The following is a 25,716-nucleotide window of genomic DNA, read 5'->3' as shown; positions in this document are numbered from 1 at the left end:
CATGGCCGGACTCAGCTGAGGACCGCGGGCACCAACTGTCCCGCCCTGCAAGCTCGGTAAGTCATCATATGTTTTATCCGCATAACCCAAGGGAAATGATTAATGTGTTTTCCACAACTCTCCTAGGGCTGGACGAAGAAGGCGGAGCGGATCCACTGTCCGGCCCCACTGCCCGAAGAACCGGCCGGCCCACTTTTGGCGAAGATGCTGGTCCCGGCGCCTTACAAGGTGCCGAAGAAGAAGGCCGAGAAGGAGGCCAAAAAGACCTGGGGTGGCCTTCATCGCCATGGCACTTCAGACACAATATCCAAAGGCTCCAATGCCCGTTTTGCCTCCGAAGAGGACGAGGAGGAGGAGGAAGATGAATCCCCGGCGGGGGGAAGAAAGAAGAGGACGGCCTCCGTACACTTGGAGGCCGAGTCGCATAAAAGGGGAAAAGCTCCTTTTCCGGAAGAGTCTACTGCCGCCGCCGACAGCAGCAGAACGTGGGATCCCAGGGCCCAGCCACTGGTAAACTCGTGAGTATATAAAATCTGAACACGTTTATGCGTCCAGACTCATCATGGCATACTATTTTAACCTAAGCCATATTTTTTGTAGTCCGGCGAGGTCCCGCACGGAACGATCTTCATTAGAGGTTTTGCTGAGCTCGGATGCTATGGAGAGCGGGACGCCCCCGACGGCCCCTTCCCCCAAATACGTGAATAACACCGAGGCTTCGTCCAGAAGGACCCCGGCCAAGGAGGGGAGGAAAATATCGTGAAGGCGGCGCCTGGAGGTCAAACTTCAGGGGCCGGAGACACGGGGGAGAAGATTCCCATGGGAGTCGACGGCGGGGGCCATCTTGAATTCGGACCTCAGCCGGACGTAGTTCTGGAGACCAATACGGCTCTAGAATCAAGCAGGCGACCTCCCTCGGCTGGAGAGGGCATGCCTGGTCCACCAGCAATCTCTGTCCAACCAGAGGTGCCGGATGCTTTGTTGGCGGCGCTGAAGAGCGCGTCCATCATCGATGAACACCGTGCCCTTATGGGTGCGGTGATTGAGAAGATTCAGTCTGCTAAGAGTGGACTGAATGAAGCATGTATCAGCCTTATGAGAGGCTTTGAGGTATGTTTTATGAGGTTTCGAAGAGTGTCATGGTATGGATAGTAGCCCCTGATACACTGTTCGGTGAAAGAAAGAACCGGACAGAGGATCAAATTTATGTTCGCAGGAAGACTCACTTGATGACATCTATCTCTCTTCTTTTATAAGCAGGCGTCTGTATCAGCTGCTGCCTCTCATACTGCGGAGGTCTCCGGACTGAATCAAAGTCTGGAGCAGGCCAAAGAAGAACTTGGCCAGTTGAAAAGGCAGTTGGGAGATAAACAAGGTATGCGCAAGTCTTGTTCGCGTCTATTGCGAACGAATTTCTAGTATGATAAAATATGTTTCATGATTTGCGCTAGGGATGATGACCGAAGTCGAGGCTCTTAAGAAGGCTGTGGCCGAGGCCGAAAGAAAGGCAGCCGCAGAGCAGGCTCTTCGTGAGAAGCACGAGGCCAGGGTTATTGAAGCTGAGCAGGAGCTTCAAGAGGCCGTGAAGAAATGCGAGTCCTTGGAGTAGAGTTTAACGGAGAAAGAAACCGAACTCACCAAGGCTCATCAGGCCGCAAGCGATGCCCGGGGGGAAGCCCAAAGCACCCTGCAGGAGATCCAAGAGGCGAGGAAGATCACGGCGGGTAAGGCTTTTTTCATGTAAAGCAAGTATTTGAGGAGAATATCATGTTTCTAATTTTGAATTCGGATTTCTCCGGGGGTATTTGCGGAGCTGCCCCACAGCATATCGGATGCCGCCCAATTCTACCGAGCCGAAGAAAGGAACACTGTGGATAAGTTCTTATGGTCGCAATATCTGGCACCGAATTATCCGGTGCCTTTTGCCGATCAACTGAAACAGCTGATCGAACTGCATAAGGCGGCGGAACTAGCCATGAAGGATTTGATTATCCGGCTATGGCCCGCCGAGCCGATTCCAAGCAGCTACTTGGGGCTCGTGAAGCGGCTTGTAAGTGCCTGCCCTCGACTTGATGTCATCAAGCGGTCGGTCTGTATAGAGGGTGCGCGAATGGCCTTCGCCCGTGCAAAGGTGCACTGGGGGAAGATGGATGCTGAGAAGCTGATGACCGAGGGACTGCCAGAGGGGAAGGAGCACCGCAAGCCCGAATTATATTATGAAAGTGTCCTAAAAGGATCCTACCTTGCAGCGGAGCTATGCACCAAGGACGTTATATTTCCATGAATGCAAATCATGATGTCCTTTGTAATGTTTGAACAAGGTCATTTCTATTATTTATTGCCTGTTATATGAAAGTTTATCCTCCTGCGCGGCCGTTTTATATATTAATCCCGAGATTCGCCAGTCGTCGGCTTCTGCCCCCATGTAGGAAGTACGGGGGTGATCGGGATAAACCTGATCACTCTTTATCCCAGGTTTGGGTCCTTCGAAGGAGGTGTTCAGCACAAAGAACCAGGCAATCGGACTATAGGGCTTTATCACTCTCACTTAGCCATAGGAGCTTTAGGAAAGGAAGGTAGGTGCAGCCCCTGGTGTTCGGAAGACCGCAGGAGGGGCTCTATAAGCACCTGATCGGAAGAAAAGCCGATCCATCGCACTCTGCATTGGTTATGGCATTATGCGGGAGAAATCCTTAAAGATTTTACAACCTCTCGAACAGCTGACCAGCTCTCGCCGTATCATGACAGTCAGTTTTCGGCTTTCACTACTGTGGTGCTCGTCCGGAAGAACCGGGACACAATCGCTGTAGTTCTCCCTGTGCCACCTTAGCCGATATAGCGGAACGTAAGGCAGCAAAACATGGGAGCCAGGCAAACCCAACATTTGACCCAAGACATGATTCGGAGCTGATGCATATAATGCTATAAGTTCGGGGTGCCGAACTTCCATGAAGGTGTTCGGACTTTATTGTCGTATTATGGGTAAAACGAAGCCCCTGGCATATTTAAGGCATATCGCGATGTACGGATGCCACTTGACAAAAGAATTTCAATAGGAAATAACAGCAGATAAGCGTCATATAAATCCATATGTTGTATTTGAATAGAACGTCGATGCGTATGAGTACAAGTAATGAGATAAAAAAAGGGATATGACTGTGGAACCTGCTGAGATCAGGGGGAAAGAAGCTGTGTGCGGATCCGGAGTATAGTCGGATGGTCATTGCGGGGAATATCTAAGGATTCCCTTGCGCGTTGGAGCTGCTTCCATATGGCCAGTCCTGGTCGGCGCAAAGGTGAACCTGCAAAGGAAATGTAAGGAATGTTTTTGTGCCGGAGAGCGGTTGAGCCGCTATATGCGGCATGTCTTGGCCTTCGCCGGAGTGTTTAATTGAGCTCTGGACGAGCCGGGCTATCCTGCTGCGAAGTAGTTCGGAGTCCTTTGGCGGTGTCCGGGAGCCGGGCCGTCGACTCGAGGTTTGATTCTAAGGTGCCACTCGTTGCTTCCGCTGTTAAAGCAGCGGTATACTCCTTGGTGCCGAGGGAAAGTTCGGCCTTGCCATTAACCGCGATGACGCCGCGTGGACCGGGCGTCTTGAGCTTACGGTAGGTGTAATGTGGCACCGCGTTGAATCGAGCGAACGCGGTTCGTCCGAGCAGTGCCTGATAATCACTGTGGAACGGGACGATTTCGAAGATTAACTCTTCGGTACGGTAATTGTATGGTGATCCGAAGACTACCTCAAGGGCGATGGAGCCTGTACAGCTAGCCACCACACCTGGTATAATACCTCTGAAGGTGGCTTTAGTGGGCTTGATCACCGAATGATCGATGCTCATCTTGTGCACTGTGTCCTGGTAAAGCAGGTTTAGGCTGCTGCCTCCGTCCATAAGGACTCGTGTGAGGTGGAACCCGTCAATTATTGGGTCGAGGAGTAGTGCGGCTGGATTGCCCTGATTGGCGTTAACCGGACGATCCGTGCGGTTGAAGGTGATCGGCCCTAGTTTATATTGTGGGACGACTGGCTCCGTTAAGTCGACATCCCTAAGGGTGCGCATCCGGTCCGGGTTGGGAGTGCTGTTTACCACGTTCACCGTTTGGATTTGCGGGGGAATTTCTTTTGTCCTCCAGTATTCGGTGATCTGGGCTCCTCGTCGCCATCATCGCTTTGGAACCCCTTATCTTTGTTTTTGGCGCCTGATCTGCCGGCTTGTTTGAAGACCCAGCATTCTATGTTGGTATGATTGGCTGGTGTTCCTGGGTTGCCATGGATTTGGCATGGGCAGTCGAGTATGCGGTCCAGACTGGACGGACCCGAATTGTCATTTTTGAGTGGCCCATTCCGCTGACCGGACTTAGAGCCACTAAATCCGGCATTGACTGCCGTATCTTCGGCATTTTCACCATTTTTGCGGCGCTTGTGTATGTTGCGTCAGGGTTTGCTGTTGCTATCTCTGGCCCCTGATGTGCCAGGGTTGCTTGCTGTGTTGTTGCTACGGGCCAGCCAACTATCTTCGCCCGCGCAAAAGCGGGTCATGAGTGTCGTGAGGGCTACCATGGATTTTGGCTTCTCTTGGCCGAGATGTCGGGAAAGCCATTCGTCACGGTTGTTATGTTTAAAGGCCATTAGGGCTTCGGCATCCGGACAGTCGACAACTTGGTTCTTTTTAGTTAGGAACCGAGTCCAGAATTTCCTGGCTGACTCTCCAGGCTGTTGTGTTATGTGACTTAAATCGTCAGCATCCGGTGGTCGCACATAAGTGCCCTAGAAGTTGTCCAGGAATGCGTCTGCCAGGTTCTCCCGACTTCCGATGGAGTTTGCTGGCAAGCTATTCCGCCAATGTTGAGCCGGTCCTTTGAGTTTTAGCGGGAGATACTTGATGGCGTTTAGATCATCCCCGAGGGCCATGTGAATGTGGAGGAAGAAATCCTCTATCCATACCGCGGGGTCTGTAGTGCCATCATATGATTCAATGTTCACGTTTTAAATCCTTCTGGGAATTCATGATCCATTACTTCATCAGTGAAGCATGGGGGTTGTGCGGCGCCTCTGTGCCGGGCTATATCACGACGCAGTTCATACGAGTCTTGTTTGCTGTGTTCGGCCCATCCGGATTTGCTTTTAGTATATCCGACGTGACGAGCGTCGTCACGCTTTGGGGCGCGCCCCCGTGATCCGTAGATTGTTCTTGCATGTCCTGCTTTGTTTTTCAATGCGTCTCGCAGGTCCTGCGTGTTACCCCGGGCCTTGGTACTTTTGCTTAACTGGCGACGGGGTGCGGGCTGGACTTCGGCCTGATATGCCACTTTGTCTCGGCCACAAGGTGACCGGCCAGCCGCATCATACGCTGGAAGAGTAGGCTTTAATGCTTCCTCCTCGAGTTGGGGTAGCATCCTGCGCTTTGGGTATCTTTTGGTTGGGCGCTCGAGTTCGTATTCCTCGGCCGTCAGGACCTCAGTCCATCTATCCGCTAGCAGATCTTGGTCAGCTTGAAGCTGTTGTTGCTTTTTCTTCAGGCTTTTTGCTGTGGCTATAAGTCGGCGCTTGAAGCGCTCCTGTTTGACGGGATCCTCGGGCATGATAATTTCTTCGTCGCCGAGGCTCACCTCGTCTTCAGAGAGGGGCATGTAATTGGCATCCTCTGGTTCTCCGTCTGCTGCCTTTTCCTTAGGGCTAGCTTTCCCATCCTCCCGCTCGAAGCCTGGCTGGAGGGGATTGTCTTTGTCTTCGGCACTATCTGCGGTGTTATTGTCTCTTGTGCCGGTATCGCTGCTTTTGCTATGGCGGGGCTTAGAGCGGCGCCGATGACGCCAGTGCTTAGATTGCTTCTCGGGGGGATTATCCTCCATTGCCTTATTGCCATCGCTTTCTTTGGGGGTGTCCACCATGTATATATCATATGATGAGGTGGCAGCCCAGCGCCCTGTGGGCGGTGGTTCCTGTTCGTCTCCTGCATCGTCGTCCATACCGTCGATGTCTTCGGAGCCGAAATGGAGCATGTTGGTTAAGTCGTCGACAGTGGCTATCAAATGGGTGGTAGGTGGGGAACGAATTTCTTCGTCATCCGCTTCCCACTCAAGCCGGACATAGTTCGGCCAAGGGTCTCCTGACAAGGAGAGAGACCTTAATGAATTAAGCACGTCGCTCAGGGGCGAGTGCTGAAAGATATCCACGAAGGAAAACTCCATGATCGGTGCCCAATCAGATTCAATAGGCACGGACGCAGGCGGTTCGGAGCCCGTGGCCGGGGACGAATCCAATTGTCCGGCAACACAGGTCTCATAGGAGGTGAAGTCAGTATTCGGCTCTATCGCCGCTGAGTGTGCGGCCTCCGTGGCGGGGTCCATCCACCTGTCCTCGGACGGCGTGATGTGCTCCGGATTGAGGGCCGGAGTAGCTACAGGTGTGATCTCCCGAACACCGTCCGACGACAGAGCTAAGTCATGCTCATCGTGACTGTGCGGCGCACCTAACATGGATTCGAATCCATCGAAGATCAAGTCTCCGCGGATGTTGGTAGTATAGTTCAAGCTTCCAAACCTGACCTGATGGCCAGGGGCATAGCTCTCGATCTGCTCCAGATGGCCAAGCGAGTTGGCCCGCAGTACGAAGCCGCCGAATACGAAGAGCTGTCCGGGGAGGAAAACCTCGCCCTGGATCGCATCGTTGCTGATCATCAAATGAGCCATCAAGCCTTTATCGTGACGGCACAGTGGAACTCTCAATGAAAGCACCAATGTCGGTGTCAAAACCGGCGGATCTCGGGTAGGGGTCCCGAACTGTGCGTCTAAGGCGGATGGTAACAGGAGGCGGGGGACACAATGTTTACCCAGGTTCGGGCCCTCTCGATGGAGGTAATACCCTACTTCCTGCTTGATTGATCTTGATGATATGAGTATTACAAGAGTTGATCTACCACGAGATCGTAGAGGCTAAACCCTAGAAGCTAGCATATGATTATGATTGTTGTTGTCCTACGGACTAAACCCTCCGGTTTATATAGACACCAAAGGGGGCTAGGGTTACACAGAGTCGGTTACAAGGGAGGAGATCTACATATCCGAATTGCCAAGCTTGCCTTCCACGCAAAGGAGAGTCCCATCCGGACACTGGACGAAGCCTTCAATCTTGTATCTTCATAGACCAACAGTCCAGCCAAAGTATATAGTCTGGCAGTCTGAGGACCCCCTAATCCAGGACTCCCTCACCAGGGGCCATAGGTTTCACTAGTGGCTTCTCTCAAGATAGCATATATTATGGTGGGTGAACAAAGTACTGCCGAGCAATTGATAGAAAAGTGCATAGTTATGAGAATATCTAGGCAATGATCATGAATACAGCATCACGTCCGTGTCAAGTAGACCGAAACGGTTCTGCATCTACAACTATTACTCCACACATCGACCACTATCCAGCATGCATCTAGAGTATTAAGTTCATAAGAACAGAGTAACACATTAAGCAAGATGGCATGATGTAGAGGGATAAACTCAAGCAATATGATATAAACCCCATCTTTTTATCCTCGATGGCAACAATACAATACGTGCCTTGCTGCCCCTCCTGTCACTGGGAAAGGACACCGCAAGATTGAACCCAAAGCTAAGCACTTCTCCCATTGCAAGAAAGATCAATCTAGTAGGCCAAACTAAACCGATAATTCGAAGAGACTTGCAAAGATATCAAATCATGCATATAAGAATTCAGAGAAGAACCAAATATTATTCATAGATAATCTTGATCATAAATCCACAATTCATCGGATCTCAGCAAACACACCGCAAAAAGTATTACATCGAATAGACCTCCAAGAACATCGAGGAGAACTTTGTATTGAGAACCAAAGAGAGAGAAGAAGCCGTCTAGCTAATAAATATGGACCCGAAGGTCTGTGGTAAACTACTCATGCTTCATCGGAGAGGCTATGGTGTTGATGTAGAAGCCCTCCGTGATCGATTCCCCCTCCGGCAGATCGCCGAAAAAGGCCCCAAGATGGGATCTCACAGGTACAGAAGGTTGCGGCGATGGAAAAGTGTTTTCGTGGCTCCCCCTGGTGTTTTTAGGGTATAATAGTATATATAGGCGAAAGAAGTATGTCGGTGGAGCTACGAGGGGCCCACGAGGGTGGGGGCGCGCCCTCCTGCCTCGTGGCCGCCTCGTTGGGTCTCCGACTTCATCTCCAAGTCTTCTGGTTTGCTTGCGGTCCAAGAAAGATCATCACGAAGGTTTCATTCCGTTTGGATTCCGTTTGATATTCCTTTTCTGCGAAACACTGAAATAGGCAAAAAAACAGAAACTGGCACTAGGCCTTCGGTTAATAGGTTAGTCCCAAAAATAATATAAAAGGGCATATGAAAGCCCATTAAACATCCAAAACAGATAATATAATAGCATGGAACAATCAAAAATTATAGATACGTTGGAGACGTATCAAGCATCCCCCAGCTTAATTCCTGCTCGTCCTCGAGTAGGTAAATGATAAAAACTGAATTTTTGATGTGGAATGCTACCTAACATAATTTTCAATGTAATTCTCTTTATTGTGGCATGAATGTTCAGATCCATAAGATTCAAAATAAAAGTTTAATATTGACAAAAAAAAATAATACTTCAAGCATACTAATAAAGCAATCATGTCTTCTCAAAATAACATGGCCAAAGAAAGTTATCCCTACAAAATCATATAGTCTGGCTATGCTCTATCTTCATCACACAAAATATTTTATCATGCACAACCCCAATGACAAGCCAAGCAATTGTTTCATACTTTTGATGTTCTCAAACTTTTTCAACTACGCAATACATGAGCGTGAGCCATGGACATAGCACTATAGGTAGAATAGAATGGTGGTTGTGGAGAAGACAAAAAGGAGAAGATAGTCTCACATCAACTAGGCGTATCAACGGGCTATGGAGATGCCCATCCATAGATATCAATGTGAGTGAGTAGGGATTTCCATGCAATGGATGCACTAGAGCTATAAGTGTATGAAAGCTCAACAAAAGAAACTAACTGGGTGTGCATCCAACTTGCTTGCTCATGAAGACCTAGGGCAATTTGAGGAAGCCCATCATTGGAATACATGAGCCAAGTTCTATAATGTAAAATTCCCACTAGTATATGAAAGTGACAACATAGGAGACTCTCTATCATGAAGATCATGGTGCTACTTTGAAGCACAAGTGTGGTAAAAGGATAGTAGCATTGTCCCTTCTCTATTTTTCTCTCATTTTTTTATTTGGGCCTCTCTCTCTCTCTTTTTATGGCCTTTTTTTATTTTTTATTTTTGTCCGGAGTCTCATCCCGACTTGTGGGGGAATCATAGTCTCCATCATCCTTTCCTCACTGGGACAATGCTCTAATAATGATGATCATCACACTTTTATTTACTTACAACTCAAGAATTACAACTCAATACTTAGAACAAAATATGACTCTAGGTGAATGCCTCCGGCCGTGTACCAGGATGTGCAATGATTCAACAGTGACATGTATGAAAATCATGAACGGTGGCTTTGCCACAAATACGATGTCAACTACATGATCATGCAAAGCAATATGACAATGATGGAGCATGTCATAATAAACAGAACGGTGGAAAGTTGCATGGCAATATATCTCGGAATGGCTATGGAAATGCCATAATAGGTAGGTATGGTGGCTGTTTTGAGGAAGGTATATGGTGGGTGTATGATACCAGTGAAAGGTGCGCAGTATTAGAGAGGCTAGCACTAGTGGAAGGGTGAGAGTGCGTATAATCCATGGACTCAACATTAGTCATAAAGAACTCACATACTTATTGCAAAAGTCTATTAGTTATCGAAACGAAGTACTACGCGCATGCTCCTAGGGGGATAGATTGGTAGGAAAAGACCATCGCTCGTCCCCGACCACCACTCATAAGGAAGATAATCAATAAATAAATCATGCTCCGACTTCATCACATAACGGTTCACCATACGTGCATGCTACGGGAATCACAAACTTTAACACAAGTATATCTCAAATTCACAACTACTCAACTAGCATGACTCTAATATCACCATCTTCATATCTCAAAACAATCATAAGGAATCAAACTTCTCATAGTATTCAATGCACTTTATATGATAGTTTTTATTATACCCATCTTGGATGCTCATCATATTAGGACTAATATTATAGCCAAAGCAAATTACCATGCTGTTCTAAAAGACTCTCAAAATAATATAAGTGAAGCATGAGAGATCAATAATTTCTATAAAATAAAACCACCACCGTGCTCTAAAAAGATATAAGCGAAGCACTAGAGCAAAAATTATCTAGCTCAAAAGATATAAGTGAAGCACATAGAGTATTCGAATAAATTACGATTCATGCGTGTCTCTCCAAAAGGTTTGTACAGAAAGGATGATTTTGGTAATATAAAAGGCAAATACTCAAATCATACAAGACGCTCCAAGCAAAATACATATCATGTGGTGAATAAAAATATAGCCTCAAGTAAAGTTACCGATTGACGAACACGAAAGAGGGGATGCCTTCTGGGGCATCCCCAAGCTTAGGCTTGTGGTTGTCCTTGAATTTTACCTTGGGGTGCCTTGGGCATCCCCATTCTTAGGCTCTTTCCACTCCTTATTCCAAAATCCATCAAATCTTTACTCAAAACTTGAAAACTTCACAACACAAAACTTCAACAGAAAATCTCATGAGCTCTGTTAGTACAAGAAAATAAACCACCACTTTAAGGTACTGTAATGAACTCATTCTTTATTTATATTGGTGTTAAACCTACTGTATTCCAACTTCTCTATGGTTTATACCCCCCGATACTACTCATAGATTCATGAAAATAAGCAAACAACACACGGAAAACAGAATCTGTCAAAACAGAACAGTATGTAGCAATCTGTATCAAAAAACTACTTATGGAACTCCAAATATTATGAAATAAATTGGTGGACGTGAGGAATTTGTCTATTAATCATCTTCAAAAAGAATCAACCTAAAATGACTCTCCAGTAAAAAATGGCATCTAATCTCGTGAGCGCTAAAGTTTCTGTTTTTTACAGCAAGATCGCAAAGACTTCACCCAAGTCTTCCCAAAGGTTCTACTTGGCACAAACACTAATTAAAAAATAAAACCACATATAAACAGAGGCTATATGAATTATTTATTACTAAACAGGAACAAAAATAAAATTGGGTTGCCTCCCAACAAGCGCTATCGTTTAACGCCCCTAGCAAGGCATAAAAACAAGAATAGATCTAGGTATTGCCATCTTCGGTAAGCAATTCTTCAATTGAACACATATGACCCTTAGGAGGTTCTTTGGTTTTATTAATGATCAAACTCCTAGGCAAGAAATCAAGAAATTCATTTGTAGCAAAAGGTTCCTTAATGATATCGAAAAAATTGGGGTGAACACTTATTGATTTGAGGTCTTCATTTTCTTTACTAGAAGATTCACCCTAATTTTAAGGAACATAGATATACTTGAAAATTTTGGTAGAGGAGGATTTGAGGTATTTTTAACGGCATAAAAAGCGGATCCCAAGTTGGTAATAATATCTTCGATTTGATCAATTCTAGTGGAATCTTGGTCTATCTTCTCATTAACTATGTGTTCCTTTTCCCTAAGATTTTTTAGAGTAACTCCTACCTTAGATCCATATTGGTGATGTGGTTGTGGATCTTTTTATCCAAATTTAAAATTAACCCTACAGTAGCAATTTTATTTTCAATAATATCAAGCCTTTGCATCACATGTTCCAGAGTTAAAATAATTCCATTGACCAAAAGAGGTGGTGGGCCTAACAAATCTATCATAGCATTATAAGAATCAAAAGTATGGCTTCCCAAGAAATTCCCTCTGGTAATGGTGTCAAGAACATATCTATTCCAAGGAGTGATGCCTACATAAAAAATGTGAAGAAGAACATAAGTGGATTGCTTTTTAGTAGATCTATTTTGAGCATTACAAATTCTATACCAAGCATCTTTTTGATTTTCTCCCACCCTTTGTTTAAAATTGAGAACTTCATTATCGGTAGTATTAACAATGATAGGAGGACTAGCCATGAGGGTGAAACAAACGATCTAGCGCACAGACACACAAGAGGCAAGCAAAAAGAAGCGAATGGAAGAGAGGCGAAGAAAAGGCAAAAGGTTTTTGAAAATCGTTTTAAAAGTGGGGGAGAGAAAAATGAGAGGCGAATGGCAAATAATGTAATGCGAGGGAGAAGAGTTTATGATGGGTACTTGGTATGTCTTGACTTGAGCATAGATCTCCCCGGCAACGGTGCCAGAAATCCTTCTTGCTACCTCTTGAGCATGCGTTGGTTTTCCCTTGAAGAGGAAAGGGTGATGCAACAAAGTAGCGTAAGTATTTCCCTCCGTTTTTGAGAACCAAGGTATCAATCCAGTAGGAGATTACACGCAAGTCACCTAGTACCTGCACAAACAATCAAGAACCTTGCAACCAACGCAATAAAGGGGATGTCAATCCCTTCACGGTCACTCACAAAAGTGAGATCTAATAAAGATAGTAAAGTAAATATTTTTGGTATTTTTGTTGTATAGATTGCAAAATAAACGGCGACAGAAATTGGCAAGTTGACGGGAAACTAATGTGATGTAAAATAGACCCGGGGGCCATTGGTTTCACTAGTGGCTTCTCTCAAGATAGCATATATTACGGTGGGTGAACAAATTACTGCCGAGCAATTGATAGAAAAGTGCATAGTTATGAGAATATCTAGGCAATGATCATGAATATAGGCATCACGTCCGTGTCAAGTAGACCGAAACGATTCTGCATCTACTACTATTACTCCACACATTGACCGCTATCCAGCATGCATCTAGAGTATTAAGTTCATAAGAACAGAGTAAGGCATTAAGCAAGATGACATGATATAGAGGGATAAACTCAAGCAATATGATATAAACCCCATCTTTTTATCCTCGATGGCAACAATACAATACGTGCCTTGCTACCCCTGCTGTCACTGGGAAAGGACACCGCAAGATTGAACCCAAAGCTAAGCACTTCTCCCATTGCAAGAAAGATTAATCTACTAGGCCAAACTAAACCAATAATTCGAAGAGACTTGCAAAGATATCACATCATGCATATAAGAATTCAGAGAAGAACCAAATATTATTCATAGATAATCTTGATCATAAATCCACAATTCATCGGATCTCAGCAAACACACCGCAAAAAGTATTACATCGAATAGATCTCCAAGAACATCGCGGAGAACTTTGTATTGAGAACCAAAGAGAGAGAAGAAGCCATCTAGCTAATAACTACAGACCCGAAGGTCTGTGGTAAACTACTCACACTTCATCAGAGAGGCTATGGTGTTGATGTAGAAGCCCTCCGTGATTGATTCCCCCTTCGGCAGATCGCCGGAAAAGGGCCCAAGATGGGATCTCACGGTTACAGAAGGTTGCGGCGGTGGAAAAGTGGTTTCGTGGCTCCCCCGGGTGTTTTTAGGATATAAGAGTATATATAGGCGAAAGAAGTATGTCGGTGGAGCTACAAGGGGCCCACGAGGGTGGGGGGCGTGCCTACCCCCTTGGGCGCGCCCTCATGCCTCGTGGCCGCCTCGTTGCGTCTCCGACTTCATCTCCAGGTCTTCTGGTTTGCTTTCGGTCCAAGAAAGATCATCGCGAAGGTTTCATTCTGTTTGGATTCCGTTTGATATTCCTTTTCTACGAAACACTGAAATAGGCAAAAAAACAAAAACTGGCACTGGGCCTTCGGTTAATAGGTTAGTCCCAAAAATAATATAAAAGAGCATATTAAAGCCCATTAAACATCCAAAACAGATAATATAATAGCATGGAACAATAAAAAATATAGATACGTTGGAGACGTATCAGACATGATGTTTGATTTACAAGTGAAGAAAATTTTGTGCTGCATTGAAGACTTCAACAACGGCATCCCGGAGGACGACAACGACAACGACGGCGCGGCACGCCGCCTCCGCCGCCGCCGGAAATAGTTTTTTCCTTGGGTTTAATAGTATATCTCAATCATATGAATATAAATTTGTAGTATGACTGAATGAAAATATGGTTTGAGTGAACTTCTGTTTTTCTCTCTTAATGTACAGACTTATCAAATGATTTTCTTTTGAAAAAGACGTCAATGGTTTTTAAATATAAAACACTCATCGCAAACGTTTTAGTTAGAACACCCGTATGCAAACCGATAGCTTCCTAGGAAGCCAAGGGAAAATGTGCCGAGCAGGATTTGTGCAGCTCTTGATCGCAAACGTTTTAGATAGAACACCCGAATGCAAAGTGAGAGCAGGATTTCTGCATCTCTTCAACGCAAACGGTTCTTTTGTATGACCCGTGTGCAACCACTTACAAACAATTTGGTAAGATTTGCATCTGTCATATTGGGTATGTTGCCATTTGTCAAACTGGAAAGACTGACATTTGTTGATCTACTAACATTGCCATTTGTCAACCTTGTAACACTGTGATTTGTCAAAATAACTAGCAGTATCTAATTTTTGCAACTAAAATTCAGTAATTAAGCATAGATTTCATTCATAAATTAAGCAGTCGTTATTTATACAAACAGTTCAACTCGACAGCTGAACCGACCAAACTTTTCACCAATTGTTGCCAACCACATACTAAAATAGCTAGTTCTACTTTATATACTAGCTAATTTTAAGTACGTTGTACCGTTCCACCACATCTATAGTGAGATGAACTGAACAAAATAGCCCCTAAATACTACTACTACTAGGACTAGTACGACTACTACTACTACAACAACTACTACAACAACAACTACTACTACTGCTGCTGCTGCTACTGCTACTGCTACTGCTACTGCTACTTCTGCTACTGCTACTGCTACTGCTACTTCTGCTGCTGCTACTGCTACTGCTACTACTACTCCTACTGCTACTGCTACTACTGCTACTGCTACTACTGCTACTATTGCTGCTACTACTGCTACAGCTGCTGCTACAGCTACTGCTACTGCTACTGCTACTGCTACTGCTGCTACTGCTACTACTCCTACTACTACTGCTACTACTGCTACTATTGCTCCTACTGCTATTGCTACTGCTCCTCCTCCTCCTCCTCCTCCTCCTCCTCCTCCTACTACTACTACTACTACTACTACTACTACTACTACTACTACTACTACTACTGCTACTACTGCTGCTGCTACTGCTACTGCTCCTACTGCTGCTGCTGCTGCTGCTACTACTGCTACTGCTCCTGCTGCTGTTGCTGCTACTGCTACTTCTACTACTGCTGCTACTACTGCTACTACTGCTGCTACTGCTACTGCTGCTACTACTACTGCTGCTACTGCTCCTACTGCTGCTACTACTCCTACTGCTGCTACTGCTGCTCCTGCTGCTGCTGCTACTACTACTGCTACTGCTGCTACTACTGCTACTACTGCTACTGCTGCTACTGCTGCTACTACTGCTGCTACTACTGCTGCTGCTGCTACTGCTACTACTGCTGCTGCTACTGCTACTGCTACTACTACTCCTACTGCTGCTGCTGCTACTACTACTGCTACTACTACTGCTAGTACTACTACTCCTACTACTACTGCTGCAGCTGCTGCTACTGCTACTACTACTACTGCTACTACTCCTACTGCTACTGCTGCTGCTGCTACTGCTACTGCTGCTGCTACTATTGCTGCTACTGCTGCTGCTACTACTGCAATATGATGCCTGCCACTGCTGCACCTTCAGCGATGCTCACCTCGAACGCCCTCTGTCGCTCCAGACGGCCCCTCTTGAAGCGGTGGTTCTCCTCGTAGATCTCCTAATTCCTCGCCTCTGAGGCGGCGTGTCCCGCGGCCACGGCGGCGGTAAGGCTCTTTGCGTGCTCGATGAGGCGCTCCTCCTCCCGTAGGAACTCGTGTAGCGCACAAGGTCGCTGACGCACATGCGGGCATCCACCTCTGCCTCCCGCCTTTGGCGGCGGTGGCGGAGCGGGTAATGACCCCGACGGTCGTCGGTGGGCTGGCGGCCACGGCGGCTGACAATGGGGTGGCGGCCACGACGACCATCTCCCGCCTTCGGGCCGCGGTGGTGGAGCAGGTGATGGCCACGGTGGCCGACAGTGGGGTGGCGGCCACGACGACCACCTCCCGCCTTCGGGCCGCGGGGACGGAGCGGGCGATGGCCCTGGCTTTCGACGGCGGTGTGGCAGCAACGGAGGCCGGCAACATCTACCGATGGGCAGCGGCGGCAGAGCGTGTGGTGGGTGTTCTGCGCACACCCAACATGGATGCCACGCGCACTACACTACGCCGGGGACTGTGCCGCCACCGCGGTGTAGCCTCCCAGCTGGAGCTGTCCTCTGATGATGGTAGAGTGGCTGAGCGATGACGATGGACCGGTGCCATTGGCGATTGTGGGAGAAGCAGACGAGATAAGCTACAGGGAGGGAGGGGAAAATGCGACGCAGGACTCACTAGCCGTGAGGGTTTATATAGCAGGCCGGTAAACATTGGGATTTTGGGGGATTTCACCGAGTCAGGCGAGAAGCTTGCGCGGGAACCTGCGAGGTCGCACGGGAATAGGCTCACCGACGGTTCATTGGCGCCACCGTTTGGCCAAAAGAACGCCCCCGTGCGCTACACAAGCTTGCACTGTAAGCCATCTGCGGGAGCGGTGTGACAAGACGTGCGAGAGGAGGATGAAAGGCCACGTACACATACGGTTAATAAAAAAACATTTGCGATTTAATTACCTACTATACCCCCGTCCTGGTTTATAAGTAGGATTTAACTAATAAAATACGAATGCATGTCGCCAAAGATTATGTAGTTGGATTCGTATTTGAACATAGTTTCCAATTATATAATTTTTATAACATGCATTAACATTTTGTTGGTTAAATTTGAGGGCAAAGTATGGCACAGAATATAAAGGGGACTATAGACCAAGACGGAGGTAGTAGCACATGGCCGCTCGCTATGCAGCGACGCAACTGTCGCCCGGCTTGTAGGCGACCATTTCCTACGTGTTCAACTTCTCTATGTGTTTGGTTGCTTGCGATTGAGGCGGCCGCAGCATGCTCTGCTCGCGTCCCACCACGCGCGCTCTTCTCTCGCGTCCCTCCGGGTGCTCTGCCCTCGTCCCTCCACGCACGCTGCCAGCGTTTGGGGCCGGGGCATGATCATGCACGTTCGTGTGCATGCGGCTGCGCTAGGCGCGACAATGTAGTTACCTGCTGCAAAAACTGCCATGCGGACGCACCGAGAATCCAGGCCGCCCGGCCCCCATTTATTCCTGCGGCCATTTACCTTCATATCTCGCGTCACATGGCACAATAAGCACACGCACGATGACACATATAGAGAGGACATCCAGCAATTCCAATGGTGATCCCCGTGGCTCCAATGGTGCTCCCAGCGGCCAACGACGACAACGGCAGGCAGTTCACCACGCATCACGTAGTGGACACCCACGTGAGGAGGAAGGCCCTCTCGGTGGTGTATACGAACAATCCGGTCTCGGTGGAGAGCTCCATCCAAACTATGGAGCAGTTCCTTGTCGAGGACAAGTATCAAGTGGTCGGCTTCGACCTCGAGTACACCATTGGTTGTGCCGGGCACGATCAGAAGGTTGTCGTCGCCCATTTGTGCGTGCGACATGACGTCCTCATCTACCACTACCACCTGGCCACAAGGCCTTGCGAGCATTTCTCCAGGTTTATCAATAGCTCCGACTACATTTTCGCTACGGTGGACACCACCAACGATCTAAAAGCGCTCAAGGTTTCGGGCTTGAAATGCCCGAATCTTGTCAACATCCAGCACCACTACAAGGTCTGGGGCAGCGACAAAAACAAACTGAACTCCCTGATTGACCTCGCCTCGGCCATCATCGACCCCTACTACATGAAGATGAAGAATCAGAGCAAGAAGGACAAGAACGCCTGGCAAGGTGTGTGGCATGAGAGACTGGATGAACAACATGTCAAGTACGCTGCCAAGGACGCGTACACAAGCTACGAGATGTACATGCGGATCGTTGACATGAGGAAGTGTCTTCTTCCTGCCCCAGACGAGGGATCGAGCCACAGAGCAATGGCAGGATCATCACAAGAAGTAGATGACTAGACGACCATTTCTCCTACTTTAGAATGCTTGCAATTGTTTATTGAGGTGTGTGCGAATGATCTGTATAGTCACTTATGTAATTGGATGTTTATTTCAGTTATATATATACATGTTGTTCTTCTGTAGATAGAGCAAATCACACGGCTTATTAGCAGCAATCTTCTGTGTTATTATTGGTCTTCGCACACATTTCCGATTACGGACCTGTTTGCCGCGTATCACACACATCTTGTTCAATTGAACCGTTTCCATTGTGTTGCCTAATCACACATAGTTCATCCTAGTGAACCGTATGCTATATATCACACACACCTTCATCTGGCTACCCGTTTCTTTTGTTCCACCTCATCGCAGACAGTTAATTGAACTAAACCGTATGCCCTGCATCCCACACACAACTAAAGTCTGAACCGTGTTTGATGCATCCTTTATCGCAAACGTTTTGGACCTTTTTGACGGGTTTTTACACCACTGTTTGCGATTATGGCATCGCACACAGTTTCGTCCAAGGGTCTCTAATTCGACTGTCGCGTTTGGACCATCCTGCAGTAGTGAATGCTCCAATACGTGACCCTTCCTGAAAAGATTATGAATTGTAGTTGCAAAGTTGACTGAGAACATAGTTTGTTGGTTTCTAATAGAGTTTATGCTTTATACTTCGATAGAGTGATGAGTTGTCACTTATTCATGAGAAGTCTATGATAAAAGTTCTATGATAAAAGTTTTATGTTTAAATTTGTTACTGTTATAATAATCTACGTGATGCTTCTATGTCTGTATTTTGTTTTTATCGACACCTCTCTCTCTCTAAGCATGTGGGCATGTTTTTCGATTTTGGTTTTCGCTTGAGGACAAGCGAGGTCTAAGCTTGGGGGAGTTGATACGTCCATATTGCATCATGTTTTCCTATTGTTATTTATGATGTTTTTATGCATAATAATGCTTTTTGGAGTAATTCTAATGCCTTTTCTCTCATAATATGCAAGGTACACACAAAGAGGGAGAATTCCGGCAGCTGGAAATATGGACCTGGAAAAGCTACATCAAGCTACCTATTCTGCACAACTCCAAACAAGCTGAAACTTTACAGAGAATTTTTATGGAATATATGAACAATATTGCAGCCAATAAGTACCAGAGGGGGCCCACCAGGTCGGCACAACCCACCTGGGCGCGCCAGAGAGCCCAGGCGCGCCCTGGTGGGTTGTGCTCACCCAGGCCCACCTCTGGTGCCCATCTTCTGTTATATAAGTCATTTTGACCTAAAAAATAAGGGGAGGACTTTCGGGATGGAGCGCCACCGTCTCGAGGCGGAACTTGGGAAGGAGCACTTTTGCCCTCCGGCGGAGCGATTCCGCCGGGGGAACTTCCCTCCCGGAGGGGGAAATCATCGTCATCATCATCACCAACAACTCTCCCATCTTGGGGAGGGCAATCTCCATCAACATCTTCAACAGCACCATCTCATCTCAAACCCTAGTTCATCTCTTGTGTTCGATCTTGTTACCGGAACTATAGATTGGTTCTTGTGGGTGACTAGTAGTGTTGATTACATCTTGTAGTTGATTATTACATGGTTTATTTGGTGGAAGATTATATGTTCAGATCCATTATGCTATTTAATACCCCTCTGATCTTGAGCATGATTATCATTTGTGAGTAGTTACTTTTTTTCTTGAGATCACGGGAGAAATCATGTTGCAAGTAATCATGTGAACTTGATATGTGTTTGATATTTTGATAGTATGTATGTTGTGATTCCCTTAGTGGTGTCATGTGAACGTTGAATACATGACACTTCACCATATTTGGGCCTAAGGGAATACATTTTGGATTAGTTATTAGATGATGGGTTGCAAGAGTGACAGAAGCTTAAACCCTAGTTTATGCGCTATTCCGTAAGGGACCGATTGGATGCAAAAGTTTAATGCTATGGTTAGAATTTATTCTTAATACTTTTCTCGTAGTTCTGGATGCTTGCAAGAGGGTTAATCATAAGCAAGAGGTTGTTCAACTAAGAACAACACCTAAGCACTGGTCCACCCACATATCAAATTATGAAAGTAGCGAACACAAATCAAACCAACATGATGAAAGTGACTAGATGAAATTCCTGTGTACCCTCAAGAATGCTTTGCTTATTACACGAGACCGTTTTGGACCATCATTTGCCTCAAAAGGATTGGGCTACCTTGCTGCACTTTTGTTACTATTATCGCTACTTGCTCGTTACAAATTATCTTGCTATCAAACTACTTTGTTACTTAAAATTTCAGCACTTGCAGACATTACCTTGCTGAAAACCACTTCTCATTTCCTTCTGCTCTCGTTGGGTTCGACACTCTTACTTATCGAAAAGAGTTACAATTGATCCCATATACTTGTGGCTCATAAGACAGCCTCTCGTGTTTGGCTGGGAGGGCCACATGACGACTTTCAAGTTCATCATGCTTTGACGTAAGACGTCTGAGTTCTTCAGACAAAGCTTGACTATGATCCATTTCCTCATCTAACAGATCATCGCTTTTGTCTAGAAGTTGTTGCATATTTTCCATAGCAGTTTGTTGTTCAGTTGCAATTTTAGCCAGTTTCTTATAGCTAAGTTTTGCTTCACACTCAGAGTCGTCATCACTTGAAGTATTAAAGTAAGCTTCTCGTGAGGTTACCTTAGCACCTCTTGCCATGAAGCAATAGGTGGGAGTGTAGTCATCAACATAGTCCTCGGAGTTGGAGTCACCATTATCTTCAGGGTTGAAGATGGACTTGCTAAGGAAGTCAGTAGCAAGGGTTAGGCTCACCCCCCCAGTGTCAGACTCCTCCTCAGATTCCTAAGCTTCCTCTTGATCAGATTCTTCCTCAGAAATCATTTCCCTCCCAATGAAATCCCGAGCTTTGCCAGAACTGGTTTTCTCGCATGATGAAGATTTTGATGAAGACTTTGAGGGTTTCTTCTTTTTGTCATCAGGGTCATCATCTCTAGTAGATTTCTTCTTCTTTGACTCCTTTTGCCAGAGAGGGCAGTCAACGATGTAGTGGCCTGGCTTCGTGCATTTGTGGTAAGTTCTCGAGCAGAAGCTTCTCCAGCATTCTTCGGGTCATACTTTGAGGACTTTCCAAAGCGATTCCTCTTGGAAAACTTCTGGAACGTCCTCACAAGCATAACCAACTCTCTACCAATTTCCTCACCACCATCAGATCTGCAATCATATTCTTCTTCTTCAGATGAAGAAATTACCTTGTCTTTTGCTTTCACCTTCAGAGCGCGGGTTCGTCCATAACTTGGACCGTACATATCTCTCTTCTCAGCTTGCTGAAATTCATTAGTACTGAGCCTCTGAAGAATATCAGCCAGATCAAGTGACTTGTAATAAGGATGCTCTTGAATCATCGTGGCCAAGGTGTCAAAGGAAGTGTCAAGGGACCTCAGCAATTTCTTCACCACCTCATGGTCAGTGATATCAGCAGCACTGAGAGCCTGAAGCTCACTAGAGATATCGGTGAGGCGGTTGAAGGTTTGCTGAACATTTCATTGTCGACCCTCTTGAAGCAATTGAAGAGATTGCAAAGAACATGAACTCGAGAAGCACATTGAGTGGAAACGGATTCATTGACCTTGGAAAGCCTATCCCAGATAAGCTTTGATGTTTCCAGTGCACTCACTCTGCCATACTATCCTTTGTTTAGATGCCCACATATGATATTCTTCGCTTGAGAGTCGAGTTGCTTGAATCTCTTCACGCCTGGATCATTGATGCTAGGAGCAACAATGGGTACACCATTCTCGATGATGAACCAGAGATCATTGTGAATTGCCTCAAGATGCATGCGCATCTTGTTCTTCCAGTAGGGATACTCTATGCCATCAAAGATGGGGCATGCAATGAAGACCTTGATCATACCTGTGGTCCACATAACTAAAACTCCAGGTGGTTAAACCAAAATCACACAGAATAAGGGAGTACCTTGCTCTAATACCAATTGAAAGCGCAAGTTTCCTCCCAAAGGGGGTGAATGGGAGATTTTTAGAAATTCGTCAAACTCTGATGAATTTGCCGAAGATAGAGTGAAGAAATAGAAATGTGAGGGAACTAAATCATCACAATAGCATGCATACAAGATACATACAGGTGAAAAACATGTAATCATACAAGCATACGAGCATGAGGAAGATGAACTGAGGAAACGAAAAACAACATGATGGAAGTCTTCGGTTCAAATTCTTTAGAAGGTAGATCACAAATTCTTCATCAACGGAAACACTTAAGGTAAAGGGTGAGGAATCTGAAACCAGGTAGGCTCGATGAAGACACATCAATTTGGTAGACCAGTTCCAGTTGTTGTATCACCTATACATCTGGTTGAGGTGGCTGCGATGAACTCAGAGGACACTTAGTCCTCACCATATTCCTCTTGAGCCAAGGTCACTCAGACCTCGCCCAGTTACTCACAGTAAGTCATCAAGGTATACTTCGAAATCCTTCAAAGACTTGTTCACCGGCACACCACAATTACTCTTGGGTGCTCAGAACATGACGACTAACCGTCTAGAAGAATGACAGACCTCAAAGGTATAACATGCTCAGACCACACATATCAATCTCTTCAGTGATGCTCAATGACTTTGGCTCTGGTTGGGTTTTTCCTCACTTAGGTTTCTCTCAAAGTCGTCAGAGGAAGGGTTGCTCTCAAATGACAAGTGTCAAGTTCTCTCTAGAGGAGCCAACCAACAAGTGTTTGTGGAGGGCGGCCATTTATAGCCAGGGCAACCCAACATGTATTGTCATAAATGCCCTTCTCAGACATGACCATTGTCAGAATAAGGATCCACTCGACAGCTCGCATGGGGCGCATCAATAGTCGGAAAATTGAACTCTCAATTTCGTCGGGGCACTCAATTTCCTCACGCTAGGCAGATCACACTAGTGAAATCCTAACTCCTTAGCGTGACCAAGTTCGTCAGCGACCAGATGAACTTCGCCACTGTCGCTAGCAAAGTCGTCAGTTGTTCCGGAGATTTCCAAATGTTCACTCGAAGCAGCTTGTGTATGTATAGGTTTGAGCATCACTTTGGAAATGTGAACTATGATTCACATTCACCTAGACCCCCTTTAACAGTACAATTTTTCCTATGACTCAAAATAAGAAGGGAACTATGAAAACAAAGTCTTATCTTCAAAGTCTTCACATTAATTTCTTCGAAGAGCGTTCCAAATTCTTCACTTGAAGAAATACATTTTTAGGGGTCATTATCCATGGGTTAAACCAAATCTTTTAGGGACTATAACACCTGTGTACACTCACAAACACATTAGTACCTCAACTCATTTGTCTTCAGTACTCCAAAACCACTAATGGGGCACTTGATGCACTTACATCTACCCCCTGGGCGTGCACCTTGAGCTTGTGGGAAGCCCTTAGGTCAGTTGGTGCCCTTCTTTCTCCTCAAGCAAGCTAATTTCTCGATAAAAATACCCTCAAAATTTCATCCCGATCAGAGTTACGGATCTCCCACTATAAAATAAATAGTGAAAGGCCAGAAAATAGACACGGACCAGAGAAGAACACAGAGAGAGATCCAATCTTGAAAGGGCTCTCGCTCCTCTGGGCACCATGGAGGCCAAGGACTAGAGGGGAGAACCTCTTCCCATCTGGGGGGGGGGGGGTAGGGCATGGATGAGAAAGCCGAAGGGGGAGCCTCTCTCCCCCTCTTTCCCGGTGGTGCCGGAGTGTCGCCGGGGGAACCATCACCGTGGTGATTGTCTTCATCAGCGTCGTCGTCGTCTTCATCACCTTCCTTATCTCTTTTCAGCGGTCCATTCTCCCACAAACCTCTATAATCCCCCACTTGAACATGGTTTTTTTGTGCTATGTATTATTGTTCAATGACTTGAGTCATCGCTATTGTGTTTGAGTAGATTTTTGTTGTCCTATGGGTAATTGGTGAATTGCTATGATGGTTTAAATTGCTTGTGTTTATGTTGTTCTCCTTTGGTTCCCATCATATGAGCGTGTTTGTGGATCCAATTTATGTTCATATGACTATGCATTGGGGGGGCAAGAGCAACAAAAACTTCTTCCTACCATAGAAATTGATACACACGAGATTGAAGGGGGACCAATTTATCTTAATACTATAATTGTGTTTTTCCTTAATGAGATTTGTAGTTGTGGGTGCTTGCCAATAGTTCCAATCATAAGTTCATAGAGTTCCAAGTAAGAGACGACATGCTAGAAGAGGCTTCTCCCACATAAAAACTTGCTAACTAGTAAATTGCCTTGGGACAACTCCGCGCACCCTACCACCATTATTCTATACTCGCTATTTATATTATATTATACTATATTCTATATTTATTTAGGCATCACCTAATTTTATGTTTTTTATCATGCAACCCTATCCCTTTATACCCACTTGGTAGTTTTCTTTCTCGTTTCTAGACAAAAGCAAAACTCGGTGTATGTAGGTTCGTATCAGTGGTAGATAGGAGTTGAGAGAATATTGATCTTACCTTTAGCTCCTTGTGGGTCCAACAAACTTGAATCAAGTGTGTAGTTTCCTTGGACAAGCCTGTTTTTATTGTCGCTTTGTCAAACATTTTAGCATCGTATTTCTCTCTGATCTATCTGTTTGGTTTGGCCAACTAGATTGATTTATCTTCAGTGGAAGAGGTGCGTTGTAGTGGGTTCAATCTTATGGTGTCCTCACCCAGAGACAAAAGGGGTAGTGAGGCACGTATTTTTTTGGTTTACTTTGTCTACATCTTGCTTAAGGCATTACTCTGTTTGTCATGACCTTAATACCATAGATGCATGTTGGATAGCGATCGATTGGTGGAGTAATACTAGTAGATGCAGGCAGGAGTCGGTCTACTTGTCATGGGCATGATGCCTTGATGTCTACTCTGCAACTTTATTCTTTTAGACTTGTGTTGGGCCTCCAAGTGTAGAGTTTTGTAGGACAGCAGCAATTTTCCCTCAAGTGGATGAACTATGGTTTATCCGTGAGAGGTGTAGGATGAAGATGGTCTCTTTCAAATGACTCTGCAATCAAATACAAGAAATCTCTTGTGTCCCCAACACACCCAATACAATGGTAATTTGTATAGGTGCACTAGTTCGGCGAAGAGATGGTGATAAAAGTGTAATATGGATGGTAAAAATATATTTTTATAATCTGAATAAATAAAAACAGCAAGGTAGCAAATAGTAAACGGGCACAAAAACGGTATTGCAATGCTTGAAACAAGGCCTAGGGTCTGTACTTTCGCTAGTGCAATCTCTCAACAGTGCTAACATAGTTGGATCATATGATTATCCCTCAAAGTGAATAAAGAATCACTCCCGAGTTCCTATTAGCGGAGAACGAAAGATAGAAATTGTTTGTAGGGTATGAAACCACCTCAAAGCTATTCTTTCTGATCGATCTAATCAAGAGTTCGTACTAAAATAACACCATATGACACAGATCAACCAACTCTAATGTCACCTAGATACTCCAATGTCACCACGAGTATCCGTGAGTTAATTCTACGATATGCATCAAACAACTTCATGGTCATAATATTCAATCCACACAAAGAACTACAAGGAGACC

The sequence above is a fragment of the Aegilops tauschii genome, chromosome 5 (assembly GCF_002575655.3).
Source record: "Aegilops tauschii subsp. strangulata cultivar AL8/78 chromosome 5, Aet v6.0, whole genome shotgun sequence".
In the NCBI taxonomy this organism is placed as follows: domain Eukaryota; kingdom Viridiplantae; phylum Streptophyta; class Magnoliopsida; order Poales; family Poaceae; genus Aegilops; species Aegilops tauschii.
Note: the sequence above shows the minus strand (reverse complement) of the source record.